The sequence below is a fragment of the Mobula birostris genome, chromosome 1 (genome assembly GCF_030028105.1).
Source record: "Mobula birostris isolate sMobBir1 chromosome 1, sMobBir1.hap1, whole genome shotgun sequence".
Lineage (NCBI taxonomy): Eukaryota > Metazoa > Chordata > Chondrichthyes > Myliobatiformes > Myliobatidae > Mobula > Mobula birostris.
The window spans coordinates 140,596,581-140,612,179 of record NC_092370.1 but is presented as its reverse complement, the minus strand read 5'-3'; positions in this window follow the sequence as shown (position 1 = coordinate 140,612,179).

Here is a 15,599-nt window from a genome sequence, read left to right as displayed (position 1 = left end):
ACCCCACCACATGCAAAAATGCCATTCCCTATTCCCAGTTCCTCCGTCTCGGCGCATCTGCTCCGAGGATGAGGTTTTCCGTTCCTGGACATCTCTAATGTCCTCTTTCTTTAAGGATCGTGGTTTCCCTTCTGCTGTCATCAATGATGCCCTCACCCGCACCTCCTCCATTTCCCACACTTCGGCTTTCACCCCATCCTCCTGCCACCACAACAGGGACAGAGTTCCCCTTGTCCTCACCTACCACCCCGCCAGCCTCCGGATCGAGCACATTATCCTCCACAACTTCTGCCACCTTCAACAGGACCCCACTACTAAGCACATCTTTCCTTCTCCACCCCTCTCTGCTTTCTGCAGGGATTGGTCCCTCCGCGACTCCCTGATCCACGCGTCCCTCCCCATGGACCTCCCACCCGGTACTTATCCCTGTAAGCGCAAGTGCTACACCTGTCCCTACACCTCCCCTCTTGCCACCATTCAGGGCCCCGAACAGACCTTCCAAGTGAGGCAACACTTCACTTGTGAATCTGTTGGGGTCATCTATTGCATCCGGTGTGGCCTCCTTCACATCGGTGAAACCCGACGCAGATTGGGGGACCGTTTCGTCGAGCACCTCCGCTCTGTCCACCAAAACAGACAGGATCTCCCAGTAGCCACCCACTTCAACTCTGCTTCCCACTCCCATTCAGATATGTCCATACATGGCCTCCTCTACTGCCATGATGAGGCTAAACTCAGGTTGGAGGAGCAACACCTCATATATTGTCTACGTAGTCTCCAGCCCCTTGGTATGAGCATTGAATTCTCCAACTTCTGGTAATTCCCTCCCCCTCCCTTCCTCCATCCCTATGTCACTCTGCCCCCTCCCCCAGCTGCCTATCGCCTCCCTCATGGTTCCGCCTCCTTCTACTACTCATTGTGTTTTCCCCTATTCCTTCTTCACCTTGCCTGCCTATCACCTCCCTGCCCCCCCTCCCCCACCCCTTTATCTTTCCCCTTACTGGTTTTCCACCTGGAACCTACCAGCCTTCTCCTTCCGACCCTCCCCCCACCTTCTTTATAGGGCCTCTGCCCCTTCCCTCTACAGTCCTGACGAAGGGTTCCGGCCCGAAACGTGGACTCATTGTTTCCACGGATGCTGCCCGACCTGCTGAGTTCCTCCAGCGTGTTGTGAGTGATGTTTCAGGCTCCTCACCATAACCACCATCTTCACTACTGGTACCCTGACTATCCAGCTTCAGTCGTCTAAATACCTGATAGACAGCTCCCTGGACTGTCGCTGCAAATGCAGCTCACCAACAGGGAGGGCAGGCAATCCACCCTTGAGGCAGTCACACTGAGAGCCAGGAGACCAGAACCTGTCTGCTTGGAGAAGCATTGCCAGGGAAGGAGCATTATCTCACCAAAGTTGCTGATTACTCACCAGAAATGGAAGTACAGACAACAGTTCCATCACAGTCATGGCCTATTACCTGTCTTGAGATCAGCTGCAATCAGTTCCATCGGCATAGTACAGCACAGAACCAGGCTCTTGAACCCATCTAGTTCATGTTGACTTGATCTGCCTAGTCCTATGGACCTACACCTTGGCCATAGCTCTCAAAACCCCTCTCATTCAGGTACCTATCTAAACCTCAAATATTACAGTGGCTATCACATCAACCACTTCTATTGGCAGATTGTTGCACATTCACTACAGCCCTCCAGTTTTGTCTCAGGTTCTCCTAAATGATTCACCTTTCATTGTAAATGTATGACCACAGGTTCTAGTCTCACCCAACCTGAAGAGAAAACATGCCTTATTCTCCTGCATTCCAAGGAATAAAGTCCTAGCCTATTTGACCTTTCCCTATAACTCAAGTCCTGGGAACATCCTTGAAAATTATCTCTGCACTCTTTCAAGCTTATTGGTGCCCGTTCTGCAGGAAGATGACCAATATAACTCAAAAACTCTCCATCCAAGGGGCTAACAGCAATCAAAGGGAAACGGGTATTGGGGCTGGGACTTTGGGAAGAGAGCTGGAAGTTAGGGCAGAGGGTCATAGATTCCGATAGTGATACTCCACTGATTCATGGGCACGTGATGGATGGTCAGGGGAATGAACTGAATGTGTTCGAGGGATCAGGTGAGCAATTACATTTGGAGGCTGGGGGAGGCCTGTTTCAAGATTGTTTATTGTCATTCTCTGGTACCCGAATGTAAGGGAGAGCAAAATAATTGTTGCCCTGGATCCAAAGCAGTATTAAAAAAACAATAAAAATGAAAGAAATACTATAAAACACAATGCACAATGAACTGCCAAACACAGAGACTAACTGAATGTAGATAAATTGACCCCAGGTGATGTGTAGTGGGGATTCATGGGTTGATCAGCCTGACTGGGGGGTTGATAGAAGTTTATAAGATTATGAGAGACATAGATAGGGTAGACAACTGGTATATTTTTCCCAGTCATGATACTAGAAGACGTGCAAGGTGGCAAGTTCAAAGGATGCGTGTATGGCAAGTATTTTTTTTAATGCAGAGAGTTGTGAATGCCTGGAAGGTGCTGCCAGGGTGGTGCAGGAGGCAGGTACAACAGAGGTGCTGAAGGGACTCTTACATAAGCCAATGGATGGGCAGAGAATGGAGGGACATTGTGTGCTAAAGTGCCTTTCGCTGTGCTGTACTGTTTAATGTTCTATGTTATAAGTTAAAGAGCATCTGCCTGAGTTGTGTTTCCAGTGCTCACAGAAGCCTCCTTTAATTGTGCAAAGAAATGCAAAAACAAGGCTGATTGGATTATCCCACAATGATCTGGCAGTTACTTAATGGGCTGAATGGCATCCAGCAGTACTGTAATAATTCTCATTCTATATCCCCTTCTGGCTTTTTGGTAGAAGATTATTGCAGTAATTGAGGATAATGGGTTCTAGAGCCTTGCCCTGACAACCTCCTACAGCAATGTCCTTGTGCTAAGGTAGTTGACCTCCAGTGACCACAGCTATCTTTCTTTGAGCAGTGGATAATTTTTGACCTTGGTGCTCACTGCCAAGTTTTATCAGAGCTCCTTGATGCTTCACTTGCTCAAAACCAATGATATCCAGGACCGTTGCTCATTCATCTCTAGAATTTTGGCTATTGTCCACATCTGTGATCTGCAGCTGAGTCCTGTAAGCTCTAAGTTAAACTTTGGTGAGCAGGCTATATTGATCAGTAGGGCAATTATGGAATTATTGATCTCCAGGGAAATTAGGGAAGGGCTCTGTCTGCAAGCCCACATCCCATGAATGAATAAAAGTGTTGTTAAATAGCACTGGCAATGATAATCCATTATTGTATTGAAGGTTGAGAATAGATTGAGGTGATAGTAATTCACAAGATTGGATTTCTCATGCTTCCTTTGGGTGGGATGTACAGTGCCATGTTAGGGAAATTAATTTGCGAAGGAAATTCAATTTAAGTTAATCACAAGTAAATTAGATACGGACTTTGATGTAAAGAGAACTTTATTCACGATGTCGTGGGGAGTGGAACCTCTAACAGTGGGTTTCAAACAACAAGTAATACAGAGGTCACAGCTGCTTTTATACATGTACAAATCAATTGCAAAAGCAAAGGCTGTTCGATTAACCCTGTGAATTAGAAAAGATAAGTTAGGTTCACATGCAAGCAACACACACAAAGTACTGGAGGAACTCAGCAGGCCAGGCAGGCAGCATCTATGGAAGAGAGTACAGTTGACGTTTTGGGCTGAGATGGGTCAATACTTCAAAAGGGGTCAACCTAGTGGTCCTATTAATGAATTCTCAAGGTATACAGAACAATCAGCAGCATCTCGGGACATTTCAGTCCCGCCTTTGGCATACTTTGGCCAGAATGTCTTTCAGTATTCCATTCATCCTTTTCATTATTCCAGTTGATTGTGGTTGATAGGGCACATATCACTCCCAGGAGCATCCCTGGCCTTGCCCAGTGCTTCAGTTAATTTCCCCATGAAGTGATTCCTTACAAGGAATCCCAAATCAGGGAATAATCTTCTTCATCAGTAATTTAACTACTGTCCTAGTGTCACCTTTTTGTGTGGGAAAGGTCTCTATCCACTATGACTAACAGATATTATATCCCCCATAGCTGGCATATGTAAAAAGTCTATTTAGTCAAAGCACAGACTCATAAATTGTACCGTCAGCTAGGATGCAGGCTCTAGTGAGAGCAAATAGCTCAGCTACTTGCTTGATGTTCCTGAAGGGAGATAACCCGCTTCCAATACCTCATGACAAGTCACCAGGGCATACCCAGCTGGTGTCTCAAAATCATTAGGTTTACACGATCAACCATCAGTAAAAATAATTAGATCTGGGTTATTTAAAGGGGCAGAACTCACATCAGGACCAGAGTAGGTAATGGCTTCTACAGTTTACACACAATCATTTTGTATGGCGTCATCGTGAATGGTAACAAGGGTGCTCTTTTAAGAAGCAAATTTGGCTTTGATAATAGCAAACACTGTTTGCCTTTCTGCTGTAAAGTGCTGTTAGCCGCTGAATTGAGGAGTAGCATTACTGCGTCAGGAGTCAGTACTGTGCAGAAGTGTTCCAATATTATAGGCGTTGCCTTTTCGATCATCGCTGCTGTCGCCGCTGTAGTTCGTAGGCAGCCAGGCAGGCCACGTACCATGGGTGGTAATTGAGTGGAGTAATATGCCACCGGTCTCTTCAAGCCACTGTGTTCCCGAGTCAGCATGGCGAGGGCAAATCCCTCCTTTTCATTAGTATATAACTGGAAGGATTTAGAGTAGTCAGGAATGCCCAAGGCTGATGCGTGGAGCAATTCCTTCTTTAGAGCCTCATATGCCTGTTCCATTTCTGGGCTCCAATGGATTTGTGACGGTGCCTCCTGTAGTACAGCTGACCATAGCACAGCATCATAGGTCCTGTATTCAGGAACAGTGTCGACAGTAATCTGTCATTCCGAGAAGTGCATCTCTTTTTTGACATTTTCTGGTCTACGAGATTGTGTGATAGCAGACACACGTTCAGGACCAAGTCTCCCAGTGCCTTGCTGCAGAACATAGCCCAAGTAGGTAGCAGTTGTTCGGCAGAAATGTATAGGCTCTCGGTATAGCCCTGTGGTAAATTCGTCCAGGTATATTTTTGTTCATTATACATAAAGGCGAACAGGTATTAACCGTCCTTGTGCAGAGGGACCAAAAAGAATGTACACTGAATGTACTGTACACCTTTTTCTCAGTATGTTTATTCATCGGACCCTTTGTAGGTGGATCGGCAGGCCTCAAGGCTGTGTTTCTTATCTGCGGCACAACACTGGTGGTATTTGCATATTTACTTTCATTACTACCCATTCTTACCTGTTAGTTTTAGGTTAACCTGTAATCAAATTTGGCTTTCAATCACAATACAATTTCCTTATCCTTTTCTTGCCAGAATTTATCTCAGTCTTCGAAGTCCCTATTGCCCTTTAATTTGACTATCCATTGGACTCGCTGTGGGTCTCGGACCCTGTCTTCCATCTTCCGTCTTGCTCCTCTCCAGGAGCTCAGGGATGGTCATCCCCGGAGACTCAGAGCGCCTCACGGTCAAACGTTCCCACGAATGTTTCCCGCATTGTCAGAGAAATTTGCTATCGCCCCGGTTATTTGGACCCATATCTCTTGGGATCCCATTCCTGTCGCCAAATTGTTAGCAAATTAATTTCTCTAACAATGGCCATAGCTGCAGCATTGTCTTTCTCAGCTGTTCTCTGCAGTCTTGATATCACATTGATTGAATCAAATTGAGCATTGGCTTCTTGTGCTAGTGAGAATCTCAGGATGGATCAACCAGATGATGTTTAAGGCTGGGCTTTGTCTTTGGCAATCACATGCTGGCTCTGCTTTTGCTGAGCATTAAGATATTCTTGGAGATTTTCACCATCTCTTTATGGTATTCTTCAGTCATTCACACCTGAATGTGGTATTGCTGCAGAGCTATGATTTGATGCTTTGGTTGAGGGATTGTTTAGCTCCATCTTTTCCATTCTGTTTTAGCTGTTAAGCACATATGTTTGGTGTTGCACATTCACCAATTTCACGCCACATTTTATTTTTAGGCATACAGTTGATTGCAGTTAATTGGGATACATCAGGACCTGTACATGAGAACATAAGAAACAGGAGCAGGAGTAGCCCATCTGGCCTGATGAGCCTGCCCCGCCATTCAATAAGATCATGGCTGATCTGGCCATGGATTCATCCCCAACTAACTGCCTTTTCACTATAACCCTTAATTCCTCAGTAAATATATTTAAGACAAGATTGGGTGCAAAAATCTATCCAACCTTATTTTAAATATATTTACTGAAGTAGCCCCCACTGCTTAATTGGGCAGAGAATTCCACAAATTCACCACTCTCTGGGAAAAGCAGTTTGTCCTCATCTCCGTCCTAAATCTACTCCTCCGAATCTTGAGGCTATGTCCCCTCATTGTAGTCTCACCACCAATAAATTCCTATATCTTATTACCCCTTCATAATTTTATATGTTTCTATAAGATCTCTTCTCATTCTTCTGAATTCCAGCAAGTACAGTCCCAGGCGAATCAATCTCTCCACATAGTCTAACCTCCTCATCTCTGAAATCAACCCAGTGAACCTTCTCTGCGCCACCTCCAAAGCCAGGATATCCTTCCTCAAGTAAGGAGTCCAGAGCTGCACACAGTACTCCAGGTATAGCCTCACCAGTACCCTGTACAGTTGCAGCATATTCTCCGGCTCTTATATTCAGTCCCTCTAGCAATGAAGGCTAACATTCCATTTGCCTTCTTGATTGCCTGCAGCTCCTACAAACCAACCTTTTGTGATTCATGCACAAGCACTGCTAAGTCCCTCTACACATCAGTATGCTGCAAATTTGTACCATTTAAATAATAATCTGCTTTTTATTTTCCTTCCAAATTGGATGACCTTGCTTTTACCAACATTGTACTCCATCTGCCAGACCCTTGCTCACTCACTTATCTATATTTCTCCGCAGACTCTCCATATCTTCTGCACAATTTGTTTTTCCAGTTAATTTAGTATCATCAGCAAACCTAGATACACTACACTCCGTCCCCTCTTCCAGATCGTTAATGTATATCATGGACAGTTGCGGGCCCAGCACTGACCCCGATGGCACACCGCTCACCACTGATTGCCAACCAGAGTAACACCCATGTATCCCAACGCTCTGCTTTCTACTTGTTAACCAATCCTCTATCCATGCTAATACATCACCCCCAACTCTATGCATCCTTATCTTATGAATGCCTTTTATGTCGCACCTTATTGAATGCCTTCTGGAAATCCAAGTAAATTTAATGTCCATCTGTTTCCCCTCTGTCCACTGTGCTCATTGTATCCACAAAGAACTCCAGTAAGTTTGTGAAACAGGACCTGCCTTTGCTGAATCCTTAGTACATCTGCCTGATGGGTCCATTTCTTTCCAGATGCCTTGCTACTTCTTCCTTAATGATTGCTTTAAGCATTTTCCTAACTACAGATGTTAAACTAACTGGCTCTGTTTACCTGCCTTTTGCTTATCTCCTTTTTTGAAGGGTGGCATGACATTTGCTGTCTTCCAATCTGCCAGGACCTGCCCAGAGTCCAGAGAATTTGGTAAATCATCACCAAAGCCTCTATTATGACTTCTGCCATTTCTTTCAGTACACTGGGATGCAATCCATCAGGACCAGGGGACTGAACTAACTTCAGGCCCACAGGTTTGCTCAGCATTACCTCTTTAGTTCTAGCTATTGTATCGAGGTCCTCACCTCTCATTGCATCCATAACATCGCTCTTTGGCATGTTAGATGCATGCTCCACCATGAAGACCAACACAAAATACATTTTGGCCAAATTAAGCAGCTTCCCCAATCAGTCAGAGTTTCATGAAAATAGTTAAAAGGTTTAAAAAAGACAAATAACTATTTAACTCAGTAACAAATTATGTATTTAAATGAAATACAGAACAAATTAGAACACAACCAATGCTACTGCAGTACCATAAATCTGTGTATTAGTTCCTAATAGTTATCGACGGAGGTATTCATCCAGTGTATATTGCCGTGTATGGGGTGTCCAGGGAGGGGTCACACCTCTGGTGAAGGCACTTGTGTCCATTCTGGGGGAGCTCACACACCTTTGGTCCCCACTGGACACTCATCTCTCACCTGTGGCTCCAAGTAGCTGTTTGCTTGCGACAGCAGCCACACACCAGTACACCACTTTGCAGGCAGTCTAAACCACAGGAGGATAGCCAGAAATCCTCATACCCTGGTGAAATAGGGAAGTTCATATGAAGTCAGCTTCAGCTGACTGGGAGGATAAGATCACCAATAATGCATTGATGAGATCGATGGCCAAGAAGATGGTTCTGCATCACTTTGTGATAAAGCACAGAAGAAGTCATGATTATCTACTGTAACCAAGGAAGACCCCAGTTTGTGACAACAACTCGTACAACTGCACCAGGCTTCTGAGGTTGAGAGTGTGGAACTGTCCCAGTGCAATGGCTTTTCCATTTTCAAAACTTTGCTGCACAGGTTTTGCATTCACTGCCATATACGACGGACAACCAACACTTTTGATTGACTGTAAATGAACAAAATTAACCAGTGCGGATAATGGACTGTCTTCATACAATGCTTTTGACGATTGCATCCTTATCTTCATTTTCCTTGTAACTTACAAAATGTTTGTGATACCTCCAAATTCTTTGTAGTTCCTCACTTGTTGAAATAGTAAAGTTGTTTCATTTTCTCTCCCAGCTGTTTCTAGCATCTCAAAGCCTGAATGCTTGAAACCACAGTGAGCAAAGCAACTCTTAAATTGTTTTACTATTTATTTCTCGCCAACTATCACTGACAAAAATCACTGCTATTTGAAGGCACACAAATAAACCTGTTTAAAAATTGTTTAAGGATAGTGTAGTGTCTAACTATCCTCAACTGATGCTAGCTAGTTAGAAACTGTTCGGTAATAGTCTCCTGTCCCAATTAAGTGGCATAGTGTCCCAAATAAATGAAGGGAATCCTGGCTATCTTCTCGATTAATTTTCTTCTTTAAGAGTTGTCCCAAATAATCAGTGCCCTGATTAAATGATGGACCAATTAACCAGAATTCAGTATACTCAGCACTATTCCCAGTATATCTGACTGAATTACTTGTTATGTTATGATGTACCTTGTGGCATGATAGGTATTGGTACAGTGAAGGATGTGACAAAACAATGTGATAGATGGTGATGAAATATAATTGTCTGACACGGTAGCTAACTAGTAACCATGCACAATAGTCAGCTTTAAACGCTGTTTTATTGAGTCTGTCTCAATTTGCATAATATTTATGCCCCATAATGTGATAAAGGATTATCTCAGTATAAAATACTCAAATTAATGAGCTAAGGGCTGCTGGAAAAAATGTTTTTATTTTTCTGAGAGTTTTGAGGTAACTCTCAAGTTCTGAAGATGTCCATGCATCAATACTGCTTGCAAGCGTCTATATAAATAAATACTCCTTTCTTTTGACCACAAATTTTTTAATGTTATAATAATCTTTGCTGCAAGGATAATGTGTACCCATAACCCTTTGCATAATTTCCTTCCAATATGTTTCAGTGTTTTAGGCATCTTGCTGACGTCTACCGATGCTGGCCAGTTCTCTTCTATCTCATGCAGGTGTTCATAGTTCATATGAGTTCTAAAAATAGGTGCTAATGGGCTGAACCATGGTAAAAAATATTCTTTTGTTTCCAAGAAACGCATTAATCTCTTTTCCTTTGTTCCAAAAATAATGTGCGATTGTCATAAAATTCTTTACTGGCCAAGCATGACTGTTACGGCTATGTTACAATTCTCCTGTCTAAAAGAATGTGTTTAATACAGCCATATTTGTCTACACTTTTTGCTCATGTCCAACAACTGCAGTAAGAGGGCTGACACCGGAGGTTTCCACACTGGAGCAGAGGTTGATTTCTAATGCCAGATTCTGTTATGGATTGTTGCTAACTTTATGTGGACTCCTATCTGACAAGGTTAGATTGGCTTCATACAGTCAGATTCAATATCCTTTACATTAAACTTTCCTGTTAAACGTTAACACTCAGGATTGTGGAGCACATTATCTATCCATGTGCATCTTGTGTTTTGAAGTCAACCCTGCACAATCAATGCCAAATTTACCTTAATACTATGAAATGAGGAATTAAAGGCACGAACACTGGTCAGCAATTTAAACTGCTTTACTTAGCATTTCCTGGACAAGTGTAACAAAAGTTATCTACCTGACATAAAAGAATTTGATAGAAATGCTATCAGTACCAAAATGAATATTGGAATTAGCCATTTCAGACAATTAACTGTTCTAGACTTGAACCTCATATTGCCAATATTCATCTCTTTTAACAAACGAGAAAATCTGCAGATGTTGGAAACACACACACAAAATGCTGGAAGAACTCAGCAAACCAGGCAGCATCGATGGAAAAGAGTACAGTCAAGATGGTGCTAAACGGTGATTCCTTTGCTTGCATCTTCGGAAACAGCTCTATTTCCATCTTTAATATCTTTATTTTTCCCTTTCAGCGTTCTTTTGAAGACCCTGACCTGAAGTTACAGGCTGACTTCGGTTCTTTGCAGGAATTGGACCCGTTTTTCGGGGGTGTCATTGTTCAGCACGCCGAGGGGTTGGCTTGAGAGGCAGCCTAGTGTTTGGAAGCCTAAGATCTTGAGGCTCTGGAGATGGGCGGATCGCGGGTCGGTGTCACGGCAGGAGACTCGTGTGTCGTCGGGGAGGAAGGAAAGTCTTTTGCTGTGGGCCCAAAGACCCAAGATCTTTGCGATCTTTGGGCACAGACCTCGTAAAAAGCAACAAAACAGACTTTTTAACATTGTAACACAGTGGGTTGTTGTTATGTCTCCAGCTTGCTGTGAAAATGGAGGACACCTGCCTCTCCCTTTTTAGGGAAAGAGAGAACCTGTGGGTTGCCGAATGCCGGATGAATTGCAATAGTCTTTGGGGTATCTGCAAGGTCTGTGTCTTTGCTATCGCTTAGCTCACGCTTGTGCTCGGTACCAGTTGCACTTTTTGTTTTGTTGGTGGGGGGAGGGGGGATTGTTGCTCGCCGCCGCTTATGCCCGGTGGGGAGGTACTTTGGGGCTCTCACGTTTAACTGTTGTTCATTCTTTGGGGCACTTCTGTTTTCATGGATATTTTGTGAAGAAAAAGCATTTCGGGATGTATATTGTATACATTTTTCTGACATTAAATTGAACCTTCGAGTTGACATTTTGGGTTGCGGCCCATCAGCAGGACTGGAGATAAAAATATGAGGAGTAGAATTAAAAGGTGGGGGAGGGGGCTTGTTTTTTCTTTATCCCCTTTATCCCTCTCAGGTAATTTCTGATGAATCTGCCCTCCTATTCAAATTTACCAAATGCCATTCTTACTCATTAGCAAACAACCACTTTCAGCAAGTGCATTGTAAAATGTATAGCAATCTCTCCTAGCCTCCACCGTTATATATCTTATGTTGTGTTCTTTCTTTCCCTTTTTATTTCTAACCATTCTCAGTTATGATGAAAGGTCATTGACCTGAACACTGTTTCTTTCTCCATAAGTCCTTCTTGACTTGCTGAGTAGTGTCTGATAAGTAAAATTGTAATATTAGTTATTCTCTAACTATTCATCTTTACCAGATGCAACAAGATCTAAGCTGGGCAACAGTTTGGCAGAGGACTTGTGCTGTCTGCAATAGGCAATCAAAGCTCCCTTTTGCATGCTATTTCAATTCCCCTTCCAATTCCCACTCTGCCTCACCGCTGCCAGGGTGAGCTCAATTCTAATTCCCACTCTGCCTCACCGCTGCCAGGGTGAGCCCAATTCCAATTCCCACTCTGCCTCACCGCTGCCAGGGTGATCCCAATTCCAATTCCCACTCTGCCTCACCGCTGCCAGGGTGAGCCCAATGCAGACTTCCCACTCTGCCTCACCGGTGCCAGGGTGAGCTCAATTCCAATTCCCACTCTGCCTCACTGCTGCCAGGGTGAGCCCAATTCCAATTCCCACTCTGCCTCACCGCTGCCAGTGTGAACCCAATTCCAATTCCCACTCTGCCTCACCGCTGCCAGGGTGATCCCAATTCCAATTCCCACTCTGCCTCACCGCTGCCAGGGTGAGCCCAATTCCAATTCCCACTCTGCCTCACCGCTGCCAGGGTGTTCCCAATTCCAATTCCCACTCTGCCTCACCGCTGCCAGGGTGATCCCAATTCCAATTTCCACTCTGCCTCACCGGTGCCAGGGTGAGCTCAATTCCAATTCCCACTCTGCCTCACCGCTGCCAGGGTGATCCCAATTCCAATTTCCACTCTGCCTCACCGGTGCCAGGGTGAGCTCAATTCCAATTCCCACTCTGCCTCACTGCTGCCAGGGTGAGCCCAATTCCAATTCCCACTCTGCCTCACCGCTGCCAGGGTGATCCCAATTCCAATTCCCACTCTGCCTCACCGCTGCCAGGGTGAGCCCAATTCCAATTCCCAATCTGCCTCACCGCTGCCAGGGTGATCCCAATTGCAATTCCCACTCTGCCTCACCGCTGCCAGGATGATCCCAATTCCAATTCCCACTCTGCCTCACCGCTGCCAGGGTGAGCCCAATGCAGACTTCCCACTCTGCCTCACCGGTGCCAGGGTGAGCCCAATTCCAATTCCTACTCTGCCTCACCGCTGCCCGGGTGATCCCAATTCCAATTCCCACTCTGCCACACAGCTGCCAGGGTGATCCCAATTCCAATTCCCACTCTGCCTCACCACTGCCAGGGTGAGCCCAATGCAGACTTCCCACTCTGCCTCACCGGTGCCAGGGTGAGCTCAATTCCAATTCCCACTCTGCCTCACCGCTGCCAGGGTGAGCCCAATTCCAATTCCCACTCTGCCTCACCGCTGCCAGTGTGAACCCAATTCCAATTCCCACTCTGCCTCACCGCTGCCAGGGTGATCCCAATTCCAATTCCCACTCTGCCTCACCGCTGCCAGGGTGATCCCAATTCCAATTCCCACTCTGCCTCACCGCTGCCAGGGTGAGCCCAATTCCAATTCCCACTCTGCCTCACCGCTGCCAGGGTGATCCCAATTGCAATTCCCACTCTGCCTCACCGCTGCCAGGGTGATCCCAATTCCAATTCCCACTCTGCCTCACCGCTGCCGGGGTGAGCCCAATGCAGACTTCCCACTCTGCCTCACCGGTGCCAGGGTGAGCTCAATTCCAATTCCCACTCTGCCTCACCGCTGCCAGGGTGAGCCCAATTCCAATTCCCACTCTGCCTCACCGCTGCCAGGGTGAGCCCAATTCCACTTCCCACTCTGCCTCACCGCTGCCAGGGTGTTCCCAATTCCAATTCCCACTCTGCCTCACCGCTGCCAGGGTGATCCCAATTCCAATTTCCACTCTGCCTCACCGGTGCCAGGGTGAGCTCAATTCCAATTCCCACTCTGCCTCACCGCTGCCAGGGTGATCCCAATTCCAATTTCCACTCTGCCTCACCGGTGCCAGGGTGAGCTCAATTCCAATTCCCACTCTGCCTCACTGCTGCCAGGGTGAGCCCAATTCCAATTCCCACTCTGCCTCACCGCTGCCAGGGTGATCCCAATTCCAATTCCCACTCTGCCTCACCGCTGCCAGGGTGAGCCCAATTCCAATTCCCAATCTGCCTCACCGCTGCCAGGGTGATCCCAATTGCAATTCCCACTCTGCCTCACCGCTGCCAGGATGATCCCAATTCCAATTCCCACTCTGCCTCACCGCTGCCAGGGTGAGCCCAATGCAGACTTCCCACTCTGCCTCACCGGTGCCAGGGTGAGCCCAATTCCAATTCCTACTCTGCCTCACCGCTGCCCGGGTGATCCCAATTCCAATTCCCACTCTGCCACACCGCTGCCAGGGTGATCCCAATTCCAATTCCCACTCTGCCTCACCGCTGCCAGGGTGAGCCCAATGCAGACTTCCCACTCTGCCTCACCGGTGCCAGGGTGAGCTCAATTCCAATTCCCACTCTGCCTCACCGCTGCCAGGGTGAGCCCAATTCCAATTCCCACTCTGCCTCACCGCTGCCAGTGTGAACCCAATTCCAATTCCCACTCTGCCTCACCGCTGCCAGGGTGATCCCAATTCCAATTCCCACTCTGCCTCACCGCTGCCAGGGTGATCCCAATTCCAATTCCCACTCTGCCTCACCGCTGCCAGGGTGAGCCCAATTCCAATTCCCACTCTGCCTCACCGCTGCCAGGGTGATCCCAATTGCAATTCCCACTCTGCCTCACCGCTGCCAGGGTGATCCCAATTCCAATTCCCACTCTGCCTCACCGCTGCCAGGGTGAGCCCAATGCAGACTTCCCACTCTGCCTCACCGGTGCCAGGGTGAGCTCAATTCCAAATCCCACTCTGCCTCACCGCTGCCAGGGTGATCCCAATTCCAATTCCCACTCTGCCTCACCGCTGCCAGGGTGAGCCCAATGCAGACTTCCCACTCTGCCTCACCGGTGCCAGGGTGAGCTCAATTCCAATTCCCACTCTGCCTCACCGCTGCCAGGGTGAGCCCAATTCCAATTCCCACTCTGCCTCACCGCTGCCAGGGTGAGCCCAATTCCAATTCCCACTCTGCCTCACCACTGCCAGGGTGTTCCCAATTCCAATTCCCACTCTGCCTCACCGCTGCCAGGGTGATCCCAATTCCAATTTCCACTCTGCCTCACCGGTGCCAGGGTGAGCTCAATTCCAATTCCCACTCTGCCTCACCGCTGCCAGGGTGATCCCAATTCCAATTTCCACTCTGCCTCACCGGTGCCAGGGTGAGCTCAATTCCAATTCCCACTCTGCCTCACTGCTGCCAGGGTGAGCCCAATTCCAATTCCCACTCTGCCTCACCGCTGCCAGGGTGATCCCAATTCCAATTCCCACTCTGCCTCACCGCTGCCAGGGTGAGCCCAATTCCAATTCCCAATCTGCCTCACCGCTGCCAGGGTGATCCCAATTGCAATTCCCACTCTGCCTCACCGCTGCCAGGATGATCCCAATTCCAATTCCCACTCTGCCTCACCGCTGCCAGGGTGAGCCCAATGCAGACTTCCCACTCTGCCTCACCGGTGCCAGGGTGAGCTCAATTCCAAATCCCACTCTGCCTCACCGCTGCCAGGGTGAGCCCAATTCCAATTCCTACTCTGCCTCACCGCTGCCCGGGTGATCCCAATTCCAATTCCCACTCTGCCACACCGCTGCCAGGGTGATCCCAATTCCAATTCCCACTCTGCCTCACCGCTGCCAGGGTGAGCCCAATGCAGACTTCCCACTCTGCCTCATCGGTGCCAGGGTGAGCTCAATTCCAATTCCCACTCTGCCTCACCGCTGCCAGGGTGAGCCCAATTCCAATTCCCACTCTGCCTCACCGCTGCCAGTGTGAACCCAATTCCAATTCCCACTCTGCCTCACCGCTGCCAGGGTGATCCCAATTCCAATTCCCACTCTGCCTCACCGCTGCCAGGGTGATCCCAATTCCAATTCCCACTCTGCCTCACCGCTGCCAGGGT